Source organism: Clupea harengus, chromosome 22, assembly GCF_900700415.2.
Source record: "Clupea harengus chromosome 22, Ch_v2.0.2, whole genome shotgun sequence".
Lineage (NCBI taxonomy): Eukaryota > Metazoa > Chordata > Actinopteri > Clupeiformes > Clupeidae > Clupea > Clupea harengus.
Window position 1 is genome coordinate 17193445 of NC_045173.1, and position 21225 is coordinate 17214669.

At 46.3% G+C, this 21225-nt stretch overlaps 1 protein-coding gene across 1 annotated transcript in view; it reads left to right on the forward strand.

The window, feature by feature from the left end:
• Positions 1 to 5858: 5858 nt before the first annotated feature.
• The window catches only part of LOC105907015 (leucine-rich repeat and immunoglobulin-like domain-containing nogo receptor-interacting protein 3), a 32608-nt gene continuing 17241 nt past the window's right edge, over positions 5859 to 21225 (forward strand). Inside the window, exon 1 of the mRNA XM_012835253.3 lies at positions 5859 to 6903. The gene's annotated coding sequence lies outside the window, so the exon portion shown is untranslated. The remainder of the gene's footprint in view (positions 6904 to 21225) is intronic.

Sequence of the window (21225 nt, forward strand, 5' to 3'; positions counted from 1 at the left end):
CACAAATACAAACACTGACAAGGGCAGAAGGCGACAGGGTGAACTTACTAACAACTAAAGGCAGCAGTGGTTTGCATCTATAGGGGGTATAAATGACATTTCAGAAATGTGGCGTGAGTTGTTTTGTGTGTGTGTGTGTGTGTGCTTGCTGCTGCATTAATGTGTGTGTGTGTGTTTGTGTGTGTGTGTCTGTACACATTTCTTTTGTGTGCATGTGTTTTTTTTGTGTGTGTGCACATGAGTGTGTGTGTGTGTGTGTGTATGTGTTTGTGTATTTGTGTGTATGTGTCCTCTCTCTACACCACCCTCCAACTCCAACTAAAAAAACACACACACCTTCCTCCCCCCACCTCTCTCTCTCTCTGCCTTGGTGAGCAGGCGCTGAACTGAACAGAGAGGCTAAGAGGAGTTATCTGCCATATTGCTATTCCAACCACCCACTCCTTCCAGATCAGTGCTCACAGGAGACCGGGGACAGAGGAGAAGAGAACAGAAGGGGAAGAAAGGAAAAGAAAAAAACGGAAAGGTATAAAGGTAAAAGACAATCAGTGGAAAAAAGAGGACAGGAGGAGAGGAGGAGAAGAGGGCAAAAGGTAAACAGAAACACAACACTCATCCTTTATGAAAGACTTAGAGAAAGCGCATGGCAGGAGAGACGCTAGAAGTTATTTTTGAGACATAACATCTGTGGGTGCTCCTGGGAGGCTGTGCTTTAGAGCCAGCAGCAGACATCCAGACACTCCCTGACATAACACACATACACACACACACAATACAACCCCCCCCACACACACACATTGTCACTGAGACACACTCAAACATACATGCACAGCCACACATGCATGCTCACACACACACAAACACATTCTCATGGAGACACACTCAAACACACATACACACACACACACACACATACTCACTGAGACATACTCAGACACACACGCACACATTCTCATGGAGACACACATACACACACACATACTCACTGAGAAACACTCAGACACACACGCACACATTCTCATGGAGACACACATACACACACACACACATACTCACTGAGACACACTCAGACACACATACACTGGTACAGACACAGGTGAGGGTGACAGGTGGGGAGGTGGCGTCGGGGAGCAGGAGCAGGAACCATGTCTGGAGCAGGAGCAGGAGCGGGAGCGGGAGCGGGAGCGGGAGCGGGAGCGGGAGCGGGAGCAGGAGCAGGAGCAGGCACCATGTCTGGAGCAGGGGCAGGAGCAGGGGCAGGGGCAGGGGCAGGGGCAGGCACCATGTCTGGAGCAGGGGGCCCAGTGGGACCTGACAGAGCCCCACTCACATCCTCTCCCCTCCTCCAGCTCATTCCCAGGCCGCTCACGTCCCCTCCTGCTCTGCCTCCTCCTGATAGCAGCCCTGCGCTGGGGGTCTGTGGTGTGCTGCAGTGTGTTATGACACTGTGTGTGTGTACGTGTGTATGTGTGTATGTGTGTATGTGGAGTGGTGTGGTGTGGTACGGGTGTGCGGTGCAGCGCGGTGCGTGTCTACTCCCACTGATGCCCACCCTAATGAAGCTGTCGCCACTGATCTATCAGCCGGCCCACAGTGGCACCCACCAGCCCGCGGCTGCGCACAGAAACATGTGTTTGGGGCCTGAGAAAAAAAAAACAAATCCATAATTACCACCCCTACCAGATGGGCCAAGGAACACATATGTGTGTTGTATGTGTCTGTGGTGTGTGTGTGTGTGTGTGTGTGTGTGTGTGTGTTTGTGTGTGTGTCCGAGAGAGAGAGAAAGAGAGAGAGAGAGAGAGAAGGAGAATGAGAATGACAGAGAGAATGACAGAGAGAATGAGGTTTATAAGGGAAAGTTATATATATAGCATCATAGGCACGGACACTAGAGACGCAAGACAGAGGGTCTCATACGGCAGACAGTGGTGTCCCTGAGTGTCCTCACCATAGACATATATACATAGACGCCCCATTGACGTCCGCCATCTTGGAGAGGTGAAGACTGGCCTGTAAACAAACGCATGTTAACGGTGGAGCTGCAGCTTTTCTGGATAAAAAGCACTATATCGTTTACATTTCTCAACCGATTTCATTAAGTCGTTTTTATATTCAAGGGTTTATGATCTACGTGGAGTACCAAACAAAGTTTTGTCTCCATGTTACTTAGAATCTCGATAGTTAGGCTATAATCACCATAGACATATATACTGTACATACATGTGATAATCGCTGCTAGACGCTCACTTTTCTGGTGCTCCAACAGCTCATTCACTTTGATATACTCGAAAAGAAATCTAAACTATCGAAATAGTGCTTCTTTAACTATTAATAATTGACCATCATTGAGAGAAATGGAACAGAATCTGCAAATAGCCTAGCATACAAATCAAACTACTGACAGAGAAGGCAAATGTAAACAACCATCAAACACCTGCTTTCTATATTTTTATAGCAGTGAAATATACATACTCAAATATACACATTTTTGTACTTATACACAATTTGAAATATGCATGACCAAGACCATGCACCGTTTTCTTTGCCCTCCGTTCTCGTACCTTCATGTGCTGCATTTCTTATTCAAATTTGTATTAATTTATTTTGATGTTTATGTATATACTTGATGCCTCCTACCTTGCTGCTATAACACCTGAATTTCCCTCACGGGATTAATACAAGTTTATCTTATTTTATCAGAAATGGCCAACAGAAAAGCAAATTATTCTGAGACGGCTCCTGTTACCATGGCAACAATAAACAAAGCTAGCTTTAGTAGCTGCTGCATATCAGAAATGGCTAACAGAACAGTTTTCTCAATGATGGTCAATTATTAATAGTTATAGAAGCACTATTTTGATAGTTTAGATTTCTTTTCAGTATTTCAAAGTGAATGAGCTGTGGGAGCACAAGAACAGTGAGCGTCTAGCAGCGATTATCATAGACATATACATGTATGTATGTCTATGGCGATTATAGCCTAACTATCGATATTCTAAGTAACAAGACAAAACTTTTTTTGGTACTCTCCGTAGATCATAAACCCTTGAATATAAAAACGACTGAGTGAAATCGGTTGAGAAATGTAAACGCTATAGTGCTTTTTATCCAGAAAAGCCGCAGCTTCACCGTTAACATGCGTTTGTTTACAGGCCAGTCTTCACCTCCCCAAGATCCAAAGGCCATTGGGGTGTCACATTCAGTGGTCATACATGGTCCAACTCTCTTTCCGTCCAACTCTCTGTCCATCTAGCTCCCCCCCGTTTCCTCGTGAATATGTAAGATCGTGAATATTACATGGACGCTGCCTGGAATGAGATTGGAATCTCATAGTGTTTATTTTCTGCTCCTGTGGTGCGGTCCCACACCCCATGCTGTACTCCCTTCTTCCCTCCTCCAACGCACACACACACAGACACACACACACTCCAAGTGTTGCTGCCCCCCCCCCATCCAACACACTCACACACAAACATACACTCTCTCTCTCTCTCTCACACACAGACACACACACACTTCCACTGTCGCCACCTCCCACCCTTAACATACACACACTCACTCACACACACACACACACACACACACACACACACACACACTCCCCTAACCACCCCCCCCCCCCCCCCCCCCTTCCCCGCCCCTTTGTTCAGACTATGTATGAGCTCATAGCACAGTCACAGGGGGACAGGTAGGGGTGGGGGTGGGGGGTGGCGGTGTAACCAGGGCGACGCTCACTTAATTTGCTTGCAGTCAGAGCCATGAGATCGTCTCACTCCATTTCACCTCTGCCACTGCTACCTCTGCCACTGCTGCTGCCGCTGCCACTGCTGGGCTGCTCACAGACGTGATAAACACTACCTGCTGTGCCCCGCTCTGAGCCGCTCTCACGCAGAGCATGCAACAAGGCTTAGCGGGAGAATACGCCCGAGTCAATCCCACCGGGACGACAACTAACACGCAGTCTCTTAGAGACGCTCGTAGCTCATAAGTGCTCATGGCAATGACACTGCTCAGGCTCGGTGTTAAGTCACAAGAGTATCGTCCTGGTAGTGTTACGAAATACTGAACATTTAAGACTGTTCAGTGGGTGTCTTTTAAACACAACCATGATGCTCCCCTAACATATACTAATATAAACACACACAAATACTCACAAACGCACACACACACACACAATCACAATGTCTAATAACTGCTGGATGCACTTTGTGGAAATGTCACCACTAACCACTGTAATCTAACCACTGTAATCTAACCACTGTCCAATAGTTAACATTAGGATACAACTCAGAGGCTCCTACACAAATACACAGCAGACACTGGTACATACACACAGACAAGCACACACAAGCACCCACACACACGCACGCGTCTTGGGAGCCTGCAAGACTGAGTGGTGGTGAAGGAGTGGGTGATCAGAGCTTGATACTTGACCTTAGCGAGGTGTCAGTTCAGGGCAGAGGTCTCAACACGCCTTTTCCCACGACAAACTGAACCCCGAGTAGCCGAGACCTTTCTGGACCTCCCTTAAACCTTTCCGAGACCTTACTGAGACCTTTGTGGGAGGTGAAACACAGTCCTGACTGCATACAGAAATACACTTTTGTGATTTATACCACAGTCCATAAAAATGGGGCTACATCATAGATAAGGAATGAAGTACCCGAGCATGTGAAGGAAAGGAGGGATGGGCTGATGCTGTGTGTGTGTGTGTGTGTGTGTGTGTGTGTGTGTGTGTGTGTGTGTGTGTGCGCGCGTGTCTGTGTGCGTATGTGTGCGTGTGTGCGTGTGTGCGAGAGAGAATCAGAGTTTTTGATGCTTTAACACTAATTTAGAGCATTTGCATATGTGTAAATAATATTTGTAAGTGTTTGAGTTTGTGTGAGCTCTCTTTCAGTCAAAGCACTTAAATGTCCAGCGTGCGTTTCTGACAACCTTCTACAACCAACGCCTGAATGGCTGAGTCGATCTGTGTCACAGAGCACCGCCTCTGCGTCTCATGCACAACGCACTCTCATCCTCTCATCACCTTTCAGCATGTCATTAACACAAGTTTGAGAAGAAGTTTGAGAACCTCCTTGCTAGCGAATGCTAGTGAGTCTTGTCAATGACCTTGACTTTGGTGACTTCACAGTGCTCCTTGTTTTTAGCTGGCGTCAGCCTCTAAAAGCGCTGTCTTCTTGTTATATGACTGCCAGCCGGCTACTTAGCTAGCTATGCTGCGGTTGCAGTTGTTGGCTAGCTAACGTTACTCTGTTACGGTTGCTAGCTGTTATTGAGGTTAAAACCTCAGTGTTTTTCATATATTACATGCTCCCCAATGAACGCTGAATATATCCAATATTGTTTTTTAATTTTTTTTTTTTTTTTAATCTGTTTATTAGGTTTTGCAGGTTTTCTAACATGGCACAAATAATTATACATATGCATCTAATTGTTTTTTAACCCTTCTAGAGTACTATTTTATGAAAGCCAAGGCAGCAGTCATGATGCGATTATTTGAAAGAAAGGCCCGCCCCCTGCAGAAAGTTTATCCCACTGGATGATGGCCATTCACTCTGGGTCTCCTGTTGGACTCCTGCTGGAAAGGGGCCTCTCCTTCAGATAGCCGAGGTTACATACCTAATGCAATGTTTTTAATACCATAACACTCCTCCTGAGAGTTGCGTATTTTCAGCAGTGTAAATTATATTTTTATATGTTTGCTTGTCTCTCTCTTTCTTTTTCTGTGTGTGTGTGTGTGTGTGTGTGTGTGTGTGTGTGAATGTGTATATATTTGTGCATGTATGTCTGTGTGTGTAACTTAGTGACTATACACGCTCGTATGTGTATGTATGTACTCGTGTGTGCGTATTTCCCCTGTTCCTCCAGAGCTTGTGATACACTGACTTAATGGTCGCTAACAGATGCATGAAATGGGCCCCACTGCTCCACCCAATCAACCCCACTGCCTTTGCACCTGGAGCCAAATCAGTGCACTCCATCTCGCCGCATGCCCTCACAGATACCCCGCTGAATTAATCAAAACACAACCAGGGAAATGGGGCAGCCAGCTCCACAAATCTCACATCCTCTGTGAAATGAACACCTCCTGGATGTCCTCTCTTCAGAAGAAAAGGAAAAATGTTCACAATGTGGCTATAGAAGTAGAATGAGTGGGCGATCCCTAAGCGGTGCCTGCTGGCTTTTCCTTTTTTACGCTTTTTCCCAGGCTGGGAAGTTGTGATACGATCCCTTAGCCCTTTTGGCTGTCGGCGGAGCGCACTGTGAAGCCAAACAGCCCGAGCGGCAGAGACACAGACAGCAACAGCAGATGAAGCAGCACGCGCACATTCACTCACTCCCTCCCTCTCACCCTTTCACACACACAGACACACACACACGTGGAAACACACTTCCACAGACGCACTGGGAAGAGAGAGCAGAGCTGGGAGCCTCACAGCTGATTTTTTGATGCCCAGAAGGAGAAGCAAGACAGAGAGAGATACACAAAAATCTTGTGTGTTCGTGCAAGTGTGAGTGGGCATGTGTGTGTGTGTATGACGGTGTGTGTGGGTGTGTGTATGTGTGTGAGTGAGCGCAGCTTGAGGAGGACTGTTGGTACAAACACACAGCCCGACGCAGCCAGGAAAGGAGGCGGCAGACTGTGATTGGCATGTTGAGCCCTGCTTCTGATGCCAGGCACTGAGGAGATCCTTTCACACACACACACACACACACACCTACACACAGACACACATACAGACACAGTTTCTGTCACACACGGAGACACTGGAACTTATGGACAGAGCTGAGACGGCAGGGAAGAACGGAAGTCTCACTCATACACAACAACAACAACAACAACAACAACAACAACAACAGTGGACTCATGAAGGAGCGACAGCAACGCGTCAGCCCTGGGTAAGTGAACTTCTGTGGCGAGTACTTGTGGACACACACACACATATCCATCCACTCATAGACATGCACTTACACATGTATCCTTAGCAATAACATCCGGACGTGGGCATGTACCTGGGTCCAGTGGGGGAATGTGTAGAAAGTGTGTGTGTGTGTGTGTGTGTGTGTGTGTGTGTGCATGTGTGGGATGTGGAGAGGGCTGTAAGGAGGGACGATGCCTCTAGGCATGCCTGGAGGAGCTGTTCTCTCTGAGAAACTCCGCGTCCGTGCTGATCCGTGCGTCTGTGTGGATATCTGCTCAGCAATGGAGAAGGGGTCTGAGGAGAGACTGAACATGATGAAATTACTGTTTGAGTTAGTGCAAGTTTTCCTTCAGATTAATATTTTCCTGTACACTTACACATCCACATACAAAGCATGCTATATTGACTCTTCCCTGGCACGGTGAAGCCACACACACATGAACAGACACTTACACTCACAAATGCTTGCATACTGAACTCTCCTGACCTTGGGCGGGCAATGTTGTCAAGGGTCTCTCTCTTTTTCTCTCTGTCTCTAATCCTCTCAATGTTTCTCCCTCTTTCTCGCCCTCTCTCTGTCTCTTTCCCTATTCTTTATTCTATTATTTGACCAGTCATTGTGCAGACAAACAGACTAAGCGATAGAGCTGGATTTGAAGAAAAACAGGTTTGTCTTTGTGCTATCTGTGATGTATTATTTCTCCCTCTCTCTCATGTTGTTATTAGTGGCAAGGAGAGAGAGAGATGGAGGGAGAGAGGGAGGGAAAGGGGGAGCGAGAGGAAGAGCGACTGTGACAGTGTGGTAACAGCGCTGCCGGGAGCGAGATAAGAGTTCAGGCTGGCAACAGGAGCGTCCGCGGTAGCAGTAGCGGCAGCACCGTGGCTCCAGAGATGTGCTGATAAACACACAGCTACAACCACCTCCAAGGAACATTCCAGAAATAAAGGGCCTCTGAAAATTACACGTGTAGTTTCAGCTTTTCAATTCTACTTACATTCACTATATATACAACAACAAACCGGTCATTCCTCTATTGAATGCTCTTTGCTCATTGTATGAGTGTGTTTCAAGCAGTGTTTGTTCTCTCAGTGTTTGCTCCTGCCAGCAGACGGCTTGAAAAATAAATGATCCAGAGATACAGAGAGGCGCCAGCTGCTCAATAATAATTAATCTGGTGTCCTAATGATTAGGTATTCGTTCAGGGAGAGAGACGGAGTGGCGACTGTCTCACTCGCTTGACACACGCACAGGCCTGCAAAACGTGGGTGGGGGGAGACAGCTGGTGCTATGGAGTGATGAATGTACAACTCCTATGCTCTGGGTTGATTTAGTTTAAAAGTGTGTTGTGTGCTATGAGTGTGTGGCGTCAAGCAAGTGTGTGTGTGTGTGTGTGTGTGTGTGTGTGTGTGTGTGTGTGTGTGTGTGTGTGTGTGTGTGTGTGTGTTCTGTAAGCATATAAGATCCTTCTGAAGAACTTTATCACTCCCTCACCTGAAGTTTTAAAGCAGATGTGTGTAATCTCTGTGAACTAAATATAAATCAAGGCATTGACCTTATCCTACCCTAACCTGTGATCATCTTCTGAAGTTTACATAACCCTTCTGACTAAGTCTAAGGATGATGATGATGATGATGATGATGATGATGATGATGAAGGCGATGACGATGGTAATTAGACACACACACACAAAGATGAAAGCATCTCAAGCAGGCGCAGATGGTAGTGTCTGTACAAGAGGGCGGAGACGGTAGGAAAAACAGACCCCCCCCCCCTCCCAAAAAAAAGAAAAAAGAGAAGACTGTAATGAGAGAAGGGAGAAACAGCCATTAGCTCAGAGCAGAGGAAGAGGATAGGAGTCGGGAGGGAGGGAGGGAGGGAGAGAGAGAGGGCTGATTTTGAAGGGGCTAACTCACTCATTACTGAGAACGCTGAGTGAGACTTCCACTTCTCCACTGTGGCCCGGAAAGCTTCCACACTGCTGGCAAGTGCACTTGTCTTTCTTTGTTTAAATCCAGAATCTGTCACTTCACAAGGGGCACACCAAACATCCTTCTGTGTGAGTAACCAAAAGTTCAGTGTGTTCACTGGGAGTCCAGTGTGCGAGCTTTTTGTTTTGTCTCGTCTTTCTTTTGGTAGGGCTGTTTCTGTGCAGTTTACCACGAACAAGGCAATGAATATTAGAAACATTGGTGGGTAAACTGTCTGTGTTTAAGCTCCAGCCGGCGCTGCCACTACAGATGGTGTCTGTTCTCTTTGGGTTTGATTGATGGGTGATGGGTGATGGGTGATGGGTGATGGGTGCATGGGTGCATGGGGAGGTGTGCACTCTTCTTTATGTCTTTTGGCTCGGAGGATGAGCAAAAAGGGGGCAGAGATCCCAGAATCATTCAATCAAGGCATTAAAGGAGAAAACATGGCCTGCAGACTCACTGGACTCAGTCCTGAAAATGCTGGCAGGGTTCTCTCCGGATGATTTCAGGGAAGTTGCGCAGGCCGGGAGGGATGTGTTTGTGTGGGTGGGTGTGTGTGAAGCAGATCCTTCCGTCTGCCTCGCCCGAAAGCATTTCTTCCCCAGTTACCTGTGTGTATGTCTGTGTCTGCGTGTGTGTGTGTGTGTGTGTGTGTGTGCGTGCATGTGTGTGTGTGTGTACAGGCGTGTGTGTGTGTGTAGAACTGCCCTGGCCAGCTCATTTGGCAGCAAATTTGATTTAATGAGCGAACCCTGAAATACTCCTCGGTGGCTTGTGGAGATTCTGAACATCTCTTCCCCACTCTTTGATCTGCCGGCCATAAGGAGAGAATAAAAAAAAAGTGAATGATAAAATAGTAAGGGGGTGGGGTGGAAGATAGATATTTCTTACCCCTAAATAGCAAGAAGTTCAACTTAGACATTTCACTAAAAAGAAGAAAGAAAGAGAGGGAGAGGGAGAGCGAGAGCGAGCTAGAGACAAGACTGGGGGGGGGAAACTGTAATGTTACAGGTGTTTGATCAAGAAACTAATCTCCTTTTTGAAGCACCTTCCTCTCTGTCCCTTAGAGCTTTGAACTACTGAGGAGAACCATGGAAATAGGATTTGGGGAGAGGAGGGCATGCGGACAGACACGCCGGTGTGTGTGTGTGTGTGTGTGTGTATGTGTGTGTGTGTGTGTGTGTGCGCGTGTGTGCGTGTGTGTGTGTGTGTGTGTGTGTGTGTAGGGGTTGGGAGTGCAGAGGCGGGGGTGACCTTGGGTCCCGTCAAAGACAGAGCCTGGGTCTCGGCGGGCCCTTCTGCCTCAGAGGATTGTGGGTGCTGGGGAGCCGAGGGAGTCAAGGGATTGAGGTGTGTGTAGCGCCCCCCACGTCCCCATGCGCCCCAGAGAAGGTCACAGTCACCCTGGCTGGACTTGTGTGTTTGTCGGCTGGCTTGCTTGCTCGCTGGCTGCATAATCTGCAGTGTCTGGGTTGTTTGGCCAGCAAATGAGGAGGAGGGTGTGGGAGTCATGGAGAATGACCAAGAAAGCAAGTAAACAAACGGCAGACAGATTTGGATCCTCTTACTGTTTGCACCATCATGTGGCTGGCCATTTGACTTTCAGATTTATGCTTGAGTATAATGGGCTGGATGATAATGAATAGATAGATGATTGACAGAGAGAGGGAGAGAGACAGAGAAATAAGAAAAATGTGCGGCTTGGAAATGTTGCTGAGGGAGCACGCTCAGTCTTTTAATTTAAAGCATTAGAGCATGTTTTATACCCAAAGCTGCTATTCTGGGCTCCACTCTCCCTTAGGGTTTGGCTGGGCCACTGCCTCGGTGAATCACCCACCCAGGAACACTGGCAGCTGGGATTGTATACCTGCCACTCTTCCCTTACCCTCTCTCTCTTTCACTCTCTCTGTCTCTTTCTGTCTTCCTCCTTTCATTTCATTTCATTTTGTCGTTCCTTAACTCTCTGGCTCAAGCATTCCCGGAATACCACAGGAGCCGTAAAAACGTATCTCTCGTTTCCACGGAGGTCAGAACCAATTCCCTCCTCCTGCTTAGTTCCATATGCAGTATGTGGGACTCATTCTGTCATGTGAACTTTCCCAACTTTATGTTGGAGATATACTGTGTGTAACATAATGAATATGTCTGAGTATGTGTGTGTTTGTCAATGAATGTGTGTATATGTGACTGTTCTCTAGTTCTATGTCCACATGGGGTTATTCAAGTTGAAATTCAATTAAATTAATTACAATTCCATTCAGTTCTGTGAAGTTCTATGGAGTCCCACTTCTTAAATGGTTCTAGTCATTTTCCGTGTGTAGAATATGAAATGCTAGATGAATGTTTAGTTGGTGACATATTAAATGTCAAATTACTGTTTCAGCAGTGCTAATGAGATCCTGGGCTTCTATCTGCGGAAATTCATTAATCTGGTTGTATTTTTAATGTTTGCTCAGAATAGCCCTGCTTGCATATTACATCTGCAGAGTGAGACAGAGTGGAGTGGAGTGAAATTATTCTCTGTCTCTCTCTCTCTCTCTCTCTGTGTGTATGTGTGTGTGTGTGGGGGGGGTGTGTGTGTGGGTGTGTGTGTGGGTGTGTGTGTGGGTGTGTGTGTGTCTGTTTGAAGGAAAGATTGTACAATCATGATGATCCTCACCTACATGCCATTCGACTGTCACCATGTCTCTGTACTCAGTTCTGTTTGTTGTTGTTCAAATCATTGACTGTGTGGATGCTTGTTATGTTGTTGTTGTTGTTCTCTCCTCTCTCCATTTTATCCTCATTTTGCTCATCTCATTATGTCTCTCCTCTCTTCTGACACTGTCCATTTTGGTGTAACACTCTCCTATTCTCTGCTCCCTCATTGTTCTCCTCTCCAAATTATTCTCTCTCTTCAGGCTCAGGTGCGTTAGTCAGCCAGTGACTGCAGGCAGGACTGCAGAACCAACCAGCTCTATAAATGACTACTGGCCACCTCTGTCAGACATAATAAGAATACAGTACCCAGAATTGCCCAGGGTTCAATTATAAAATAGGTAATCTTCATGCTAAATGGAAGATGGTTGTTAGATAGAAAGAGTTCTAGAACATTCCTGGATACTAGACCTCCCATGGTGCAATGTCAACTCTAATACAACTTACACTGGATATACTGTATATCATATGTGTAAGAAATGGACCAAATACTGTTTCAAATCTATGCATCTTGTAAGTAAGGGACAGGACGGGAATTGGAGGGTGAGAGAGAGGGAGAGAAGTGGGAGAGAGAGATGTAATTCCAAATATTTCTTGTACACAATGTGTATGCATTGTTCTGTCTACACACACACACACACACACACACACACACACACACACACACACACACACACACACACACACACACAAACACACACACACACACATACAGATACACAGTTTGTAACATGTAGCAAATACATCCGCAAGCGTACTTAAATCTACTGGGAATGCTAATAGATTTTTGATAAACGTTCCGTGATATGACATTTTAATGCTACACCATCAATGAAGTATAACAATCTTCCCCATCATGTGGCATAATATCCATCTGAAGCTTACATAATACGCTGTCAGCCATGCATGTATACTCTCACAGGGCAGTTCACTTCATTCATATGATAGAGGGAGACATGGCAAAGGATAGCATGGCACTGCACAGCTCCTTTAGTCTTGCATGTTTTTGTCACTAGGATTTGAAGTGAAATGGATTGGATCATCTTTTTGTGGCAAAAGAAACACCCTTAACGCACATATACCTGACATTGGTAACTTCTGTGAGACGCCATTGCAAGCTATGCTAATGTCCTGTGTCCACTGACATGCCCGCTTGCCATGTGCAATGGCAGGTTTAAAAAACCCTCTGATTGTGCTGAGACACATACTGCACACGCAGCCTTTTTCCGGCCCAGCGGCTGACTTTATGACGTTTTCCAGTTCAGTTCCTGACCCATAGTTTGTCCCGGACTACCATTCATTCATATAAAACACAATGGGATTGGATCATGTGCTTCACATCGCATTTAATCAGACCCCCGTCTCTCTACTCCTTCTTGTTTTACAAACAGCAAAGTTTACTTCACTGTCATCCCCACAGGCAGAGCATCATACTAGTCTCTTGCACAACAATGCAAGTCAAAGTGTGAAGGACGCATAACAGGCAGGACGGGGAGAAGGTTAGATTAGTGTGTGTGAGTGTGTGAGAGACTGTGTTTGCGTATGAGAGTGAAAGAGACAGATGTAAGTGACAGGAGAAGAATATGTGTGTGTGTGTGTGAATGTGTGTGCGTAACAGAGAGTGAGAATTTAAATATGTGTGAAAAGGATCAGTGTGTGTGTGTGTCAGAGGAAGAGAGAAGCAATAAATATGTTGGTATGTGTGTGTGTGCGTGCCTCTGTGCAAATATGTGTGTATGTGTGAGAGGAAAAATCTGTATGTGTATCTCTCCTTCTCTCTGTGTCTGTGAGTGTGTGTGTGTGTGTGTGTGTGTGTGTGTGTGTGTGTGTGTGTGTGTGTGTGTGTGTGTGTGTGTGTGAGTGAGTGAGTGAGTGTGTGTGAGTGAATGTGAGTGTTTTGGGCATTGCTCTGGCCCCTTGCGTGACTGGTCTCAGCCTCCTCCTCCTCTTGTCTTTGCTCTGGGAGATGTTCCAAGCCGATAGTGATGCGTCCTGAGAGAGAGAGCCTTTGGCCTGTCACCCCTTCTGTCCCTGCGGCCTGCCCCCTTCTGTATGTGTGTGTATGTATGCACCTGTGTTTGTGTGTCTGTGCTAGTCATAGAGTCTTTGTGTTTTTGTATGTCTCTCTGTGTGTGTGTGTGTGTCTGTGTGTGTGTGTGTGTGTGTGTGTGTGTGTCTGTGTGTGTGTGTGTGTATGTGTGTGTGTGTGTGTGTGTGTGTGTGTGTGTGTGTGTGTGTGTGTGTGTGTGTGCGTGTGCGTGTGTGTGTGTGATGTATTGAATGTCTATATGGTTCTGTGCGCATTCACTTTTTGTCAAATTCAGCTAATTGCTCCTCACGGTCTTCTAGCCATCCGTTCAGTGTTTACGTTCTGGTGTTTTCGTAACAGTCCTGACTCTGTAAATGGGAAACAAAGATAGTGGCTCGGGCCGAGCTATAAACAATCCCTTCCAATCAAAACAGTGCTTCAGGACCATGGAAGGGAGGGGTGTCATTTGAATGGTTGTTGAGCGCATATATTCACAATATTTGGATGGATCAGGCTTTCAGTCTGAAACAAATGTAGCCTATTCTATATGTTAGTTAAGTTTAGTCTTGAAATATTTATATCTTCAATGTCAACCTTTGCTCTTAACTCAAACTACTTAAACTAAAACTGAAACTATAATAAACAAAACAAAATAGAAATGAGTCCATAAAATAAAAACTAAACTGAAACTAATGAGACTACTGGAGAAACGAACTAAAATCGAACAGAAATTCAGATTTAATGCAAATATATTCTCAAAATGGAAAACTATAATAACCTTGGTGTGCGCATCTCTGTGTGTGTGTACGTGCATGTGTGTGTGTGTGGTGTGCGTGTCATCTACGTGTGCACATATTTTACCACATACAAGTCTCTCCCTATGGCAATTAAAGCACAATAAGTCTTCTTCACTCAGCTCATGTATGTTCTGACTCCCTTCTCTTCTTTTCTCTCTCTTTCCTTTCTCTCTTTCTTCTTTCACTCTCTTTCTTTTTTCTCTCCGTGAGTCATGAATATAAAATATGAGTCAAAATGAGCCGGGGATCGTTTGTCCTTCTTCTTCGCCGGCACGGCGCGACACGTCACTGGTTCAGAGTGAATAATTCATCGTCCCTGGCCAAATTATCATCATGACATTCATTTTCCCCGCTCTTTGGGCTATTTTAAAACACTGAGCTGTCAATCCTCTCTCTTTTCTTCCTGTCTCTCCCTTTCTCTTCTACCTACCGTTCCTGTTTCTGCATCCCTCGCTCTCCCTAGCTGTCACCAGTTCGGATGTCGGTGAAGAATGAAATACACCCTCTATACTTACTCTGTAGCTTTGATGTTTGTGTTCACACATATGTATTGGTATGGTTGTGCTCACAGTGTAAGACCAGAATGAAGGTTTGTGGCAGACTGGGAGGCTTTGTTTGTGTGTTTGTGTGTGTGTGTGTGTGTGTGTGTGTGTGTGTGTGTGTGTGTGTGTGTGTGTGTGTGTGTGTGTGTTTGTGTGTGTGTGTGTCTGTGTCTGTGCTTGAGGCAGAGTGAATTTGTTTATGTGTTCCTGTCGCTTTGATCATTTGTCAGGTAAGCTGTGCCTTAATGGAGCATGTTTGAAAAGGGATTTTCTCTGTAAACAGCAGCGGTTCAGTATTACACACACACAGAAAGGGGAAAGCGATAGAAAAGAGGGGGGGGGGGGACTGCTGGTGCCTGACATATATTCTGCTATTGACTGCGTTCATTAGGAGGGATTATGAAAAGTTTCAAAAGTCACAGTATCTCTGATTCTTTGATTTGTCTTCACCGAAACACAAAGAGGGACTGTTGGACAGAAGCTATCTGCCTTTCATAGATTTATGCTGGCAGGATTGTTTCTCTCTTTCTATGTCTCTCTGTCTCTCTCTCTGTCTCTCTCTCTCTCTGTCTCTCTCTCTATCTGTCTCTCTCTCTCCCATTTTCTCCGTTCTCTTTCTCCTCTATCTATCTCTTACTCTGGTAAATAACTGTTATTGCTTTGCCCTGTGCATAGCCAGAGCCCTCAGCAGAGGTCACTGACTGGGAAATAACTGTCTGTGTGGCTCTGCATCAGCTGACCTGATGAGAGAACTGAGAGAAAAGCTAGATGTGTTATGGTAGGAAACACACACACACACACACACACACCACACACACACACACACACACACACACACACACACACACACACACACACACACACACACAAATATTTTCAAGTTCAGAAAGTCAGAAGAAACACTCTATTCCACCTTTGAGCTATAGCCCTTGTGTCTGGGCAGAGCTGGAGAGCTGATATTATGAATCCCCATCCACACACACAGACACACACAGACACATCCACACACACAGACACTCTCAGTTTGCTAGTCTCTGGTGATTCCCTGGGTTCTCATGCCATTGAGACTGAGTGCGCTGTGCCATTGTAAAGCGTGTGACCTTTGAATCTTCCCGGCTTTAACATAATAAAAGTCCCCATCACTGAAGGGAAGTAAAAGCATAACAGCTTTAAATGCAGTCCTAAAGTCTAAATAAATCCTTCTCTCCTTCTTCCGAGAGAAATAGTGAGTGTGAGTGTGTGTGTGTGTGTGTGTGTGAGTGTGTGTGTGTGTGTGTGTGTGTGTGTGTGTGAGTGTGTGTGTGTGTGTGTATGTGTGTGTGATTACGTGTATGTATGTGCTATAACCTCCTGATGACCCTTAGTTCAGTCTTCCCTGGAGTGGATTGCTCCTGGCTCTATCACTTCCTTTGCTCGTTTGTTCTTATGAAGTGTGTGTGAAGGGGTGTGTGTATTTATTCACCATGCTGTAGTATCCTGATGCATCTTTATTGTCTTTCTAATGTTTGTGCGTGTATGTGTGTGTGTGTGTGTGGGTGGATGGGGGTGCGGAGGGGTGGTGGTGGTGTATGTGTGCATCCCAGCGTGTGTGCATATGTGTGTGTGTGTGCATGTGTGCTGTATGTGTATATGTGTAGTGTATGCGTGAGTACATAGAAGGGCCCCCTGGTGCGATACAGATTCAGGCGATAGAAACAAAAGATGCAATCTTTCCTAACACAGAAATCTCCGTACCCCATGCTGGCTCTTTAGCCAGTCACACTACCCAGTCTCCAGGGGGAACTGTGGGAGTAGTACTATGGCTCTGAAGCTGCGAAAAGGATTCCGCTTCCGTACACACACACACATTTCGCCACACTCCCCCTCAGCTGTTTCATATATATACACACACACACGAATAGACACACACGGACACACGTATGAACACAGACACATGCACACATGCACATATATACACACACACACGGACACACACATGAGTAACTGGTGTAGTTTTCTTTCCTACAGGGTTTCCTACAGGGTCACAAAATTGCCTCAGAGATTTAAGCCAGCTGAAGTAGTGAAGTTCAAATGCTAAATCCATCTCCATTTTCTGTAACCTCTGGTGATGATAAGAAAAGTTACACACACACACACACACACACACACACACACACACACACACACACACACTGTCGATGTGCCTGCTGGGAACATGGCACCTTGGAAATATGACATCTCAGCTTTGAAAGATCCACAGGAAAGGAGCAGGCAGAAGCGCAAAGAGAAAAAGATGCCTCACAGGCAGCAGACCCCGTAGGCGCTGAAGGCCCACCAACTGGTGCAGGGTGGTCCCACGGCAGACGTCCTGGAACCCCCCTGTTAGATGAACTAGGCTCACCTCCCCCTAGTCTGAATTTGGGGGTGGTCTCACCAACGATGGTCTTGGACGTGGAGTAACAGTGAACACTGAATGACACTCTGGGCTCCTGTTCATCAGGACAGAACTGACACTAGACAGTGGAGTGAGTGGGCTGTTTCTCTAAGTGGGCCCCATGAGTGCATGGTGCATCCATGGATGGGCAAAAGATATAGCCAACGGAACTCAGAGGAGTGTGAACTGGTTAAAAACCTCAGGGAAGAAATGGGAAACCGGCCAACACTTCGACCAGTCCAAAAAGTCCGATTCAAACTCTGTGTCTGGTTTGGGTTGGAGTATAGCTCAGGTTCTGTACCTGCTCTTCATCACCAGTGCGGTGCGCTGTTATCATCAGCACCTGACTTCTGAATTCTCCTGGGAGTTGGTATGCTTTATTAAATTCTTGAAAGCGTAGCTTTTGTTACCTTCTTCCTATGCGTGTCTCTGAGGTATTGTTCTGGCAGTAAGTGTGAGAGTCCTTTTCTTTCTACCCATGGAGAGAGGGCTCCTGAGTGCACCCAGGAAGATCAATACGTCTACCCTGTCAGGGCAGCCTAGGGTAGCCTAGTAGGGTCAAGCCAGGACGCCCTAACAAACCCCCTGGTGTGTTCTTCGCCTGGGAATCAGCAGGAGGCAGGTAGCAGACTGGTAGCTGTGCAGGAGCTGTGGACTAGAGAATGGACGGACTGGTGAAGTTCAGCAAACACCAGGAACAACCCTGAGGGCTGGTTTCTCCGGCGCTCAAATCTACACTATATAGACATAAAACAGAGTGGATGGTGGCACAGCTCTGAGTGAGAGGGTAGGGGCAATGTGCGTGTAGGCAGGGTTATGGTGAGTGAGAGGGTAGGGGCAATGTTCGTGTAGGCAGGGTTGTGGTGAGTGAGAGGGTAAGGGCAATGTTCGTGTAGGCAGGGTTGTGGTGAGTGAGAGGGTAAGGGCAATGTTCGTGTAGGCAGGGTTGTGGTGAGTGAGAGGGTAAGGGCAATGTTCGTGTAGGCAGGGTTGTGGTGAGTGAGAGGGTAGGGGCAATGTTAGTGTAGGCAGGGTTATGGTGAAAGAGAACCTTTCCTTTGGGGTCACCTCTCGTCAGGGTCTTCTCCAGCAGGCTCAGACGGCCAGCAGGGTGAGGTAAGTGTGCATGTGTTGACGTTGGGGGTTAGGTGAGTGGAAAATAATAGTTAATAAGTGCAGGGCACCGCTCTCTCAACACACACACACAGTCACACAGACAGAAACATATGATGCAAATACCCAAGATAACATACTGGTGTTCACTCAACCATAAATACACACAGCACACAGCACACACACACACACACACACACACACACCGATGCAGAATTTGACATTCATATACCCACAGTCATATATGTATTTAGTCAACCATACACACACACACACACACACACACACACACACACACACATATATACACGCACACACACACACACACACACACACACACACACACACGCACACGCACACGCACACACACACGCACACACACTCTCACACTCCTTAAGGAAGACGATATGAAAGGACCTGGAGGAATGGCATCTAGCAGAGGCAGCCCAGCAGTGCCCTTCCCCCCTCTCTCCTTTCATCCTGATTCCACTCTTCTGCCCCTTTTCTGCTCCATCAGCCCATTTTCCTCCTGTGCTTGATTCTTCCGTCATGTGATTTTCCCCTGTCTCCTGTGATGTTCCATGTGACAGACTCACACACACACACACACACACACACACACAGCCACTGGCACATTTGCTGCACACACACACACACACACACACACACACACACACACACACACACACACACACACACACATACATACACACACATGCCGCCTCAATCCTCTCTGTCTCTATCTTTCATTTCTGCATCACTATGTTCCGCTTTCACCATTTCCGAATGTGACCTTTTCTCTCCATTCCTCCTCCATCACCCTCAGCAACCTCCTCCATCCCTACTCTACAATGTATTGTGTTCCATCCCTCTCTTTCATATTCCCTCTCCACACACACACTCTGGACAAAGCAGTGAACTGCTGTGTGCACAATGGTAGATTATCAGAGCAGGGAAGTGCTTTGTTTCAGCACCTCCACTCCCCACACACACACACCCCCCACCAGATAGTCTGATGGAAATGTTTTGAATCCCCCCCCCCCCCCACTCCACTGAGACTGGGCTGAATGGTCAACCGTGATCCTCTCTTTCTCTGTAAATGTAAGCCATTATCGCAGGCTTGTTGGTATTCTGCAGGGCTTCAGCGCAGGCTTACGCTTCGTGTCAAAAAGTGCCTTCCCCCTCATTACAAATGCCCATAACAAGCAATCTGAGGACCACAGATAGGACGTACAGTGGGTTTACAGTGGGATATTATGGGCTGGAAATCCAAGAAGGGCTGCATCGAGATAGGAGAACATGAGCCCTTCTAATTGCTTTTGTTCTGCATTTCATTGCGGGCGATGTAACAGGATGGGGCAGAAATGCAGTGTGTGCTAGCACCAGCAATCCTTGCATGTAAACCATGCGTGGGGGATTAATTAAACTAAAGTTACCAAAGTCGACCGTCCTTCCTTCCCTCGCATTAAACTGGCCCAACAGATTCCCTCGCGTTGGATCGGCCCAACAGACTGCATAGTGAAAGGATGAAGAAAGTCCTCCCGAACTCCACATCAACACATCTTCGCTGATGATTTATTTATTTATTCGCCGTTATTTGCAAAACATAAAAGGCAAATTCATCAAATTCATCTGTGTGTAGTCTAATTATTGCTATACCGCCCCCCCCACCTCCCACCCACAACACCATACCCGCCTGTCCTCTGTAATGCCGTTAACAATCGAAATAACGGCCTGCTTACACAATTTAATTAGGCCCGGGCGCACAAACAGACTCACTGCCAAAGTAAATGGTTTACCACAGCACGCGCATTAATGGGCGGTAAGTCTGTTATCTCTCCGCCAGCTTAAAACTTTCTGGAGCTCGGCCAAACTCAATTTCCAGATCACAGGAGATCTTTCAGTTCGGGTCAGAACTGGGCCCACTCCCGTAGTCTGTGTCTTTTTACGTTCCCGTCTGAAGACAGAAGGAGTATGGCATCGGTTTCCAAAAATAACACTGATCCAGTTAGTGGCAGATGGCAGCCATAATGTTGGGAACCAGAAGAGGATTTCTTGGAAGGGATCAAATAAAGTATGTAGTGCTAGTATACTTTTGGAGAAACTGATTTGTGGCTGAATTAGCTATTTAGAATAACATTAATATGCTTTTGTGTGTGTGTGTGTGTGTGTGTGTCACATTTCAACACGCTAAATTACACTCTGAAAAAGTGAGAACATTACAATTTGTAGCATGGTTCTCAGAAAGTAAGATGTGGGTTCAGATTAAAAGAGAAAATACTGTTGTTAGCTATTATCTTTAACTTTTCTGAAACGTTGAATTGGTTCGAATAGTTATAGTTGATAGTTAATAGTTCCATAATCTCCGGCATCTTTTTAAAATCAATCTTTACTTAAAGAGAATCATCACTCTAAGTACAAATATTTGGCTAGTGGTATCAACTCAAACTACTTAAAATGTTTTTTTTATCCAAGTCACGGTTTAAATCTCCTTATATTACCCGGCCTTCCTATTTACAGTCTGCAGCTCTGACCGCCATCTCACAGTAAACTAACCACTTCCATTTATAAACCCCACGGATGGCTTTCAACTTCCCCATTGATGAGCTATGGATTGACTTTCAACCCTTTGCTGTCTCAGCCAGCAGGACCCATCCGACCTCCCAGTGACCTCCCCTTTGCCTGGGTGTCTGGTCGCCACCCTCTGCGAGATGCCTGTCCCCTGACAGATGTGAG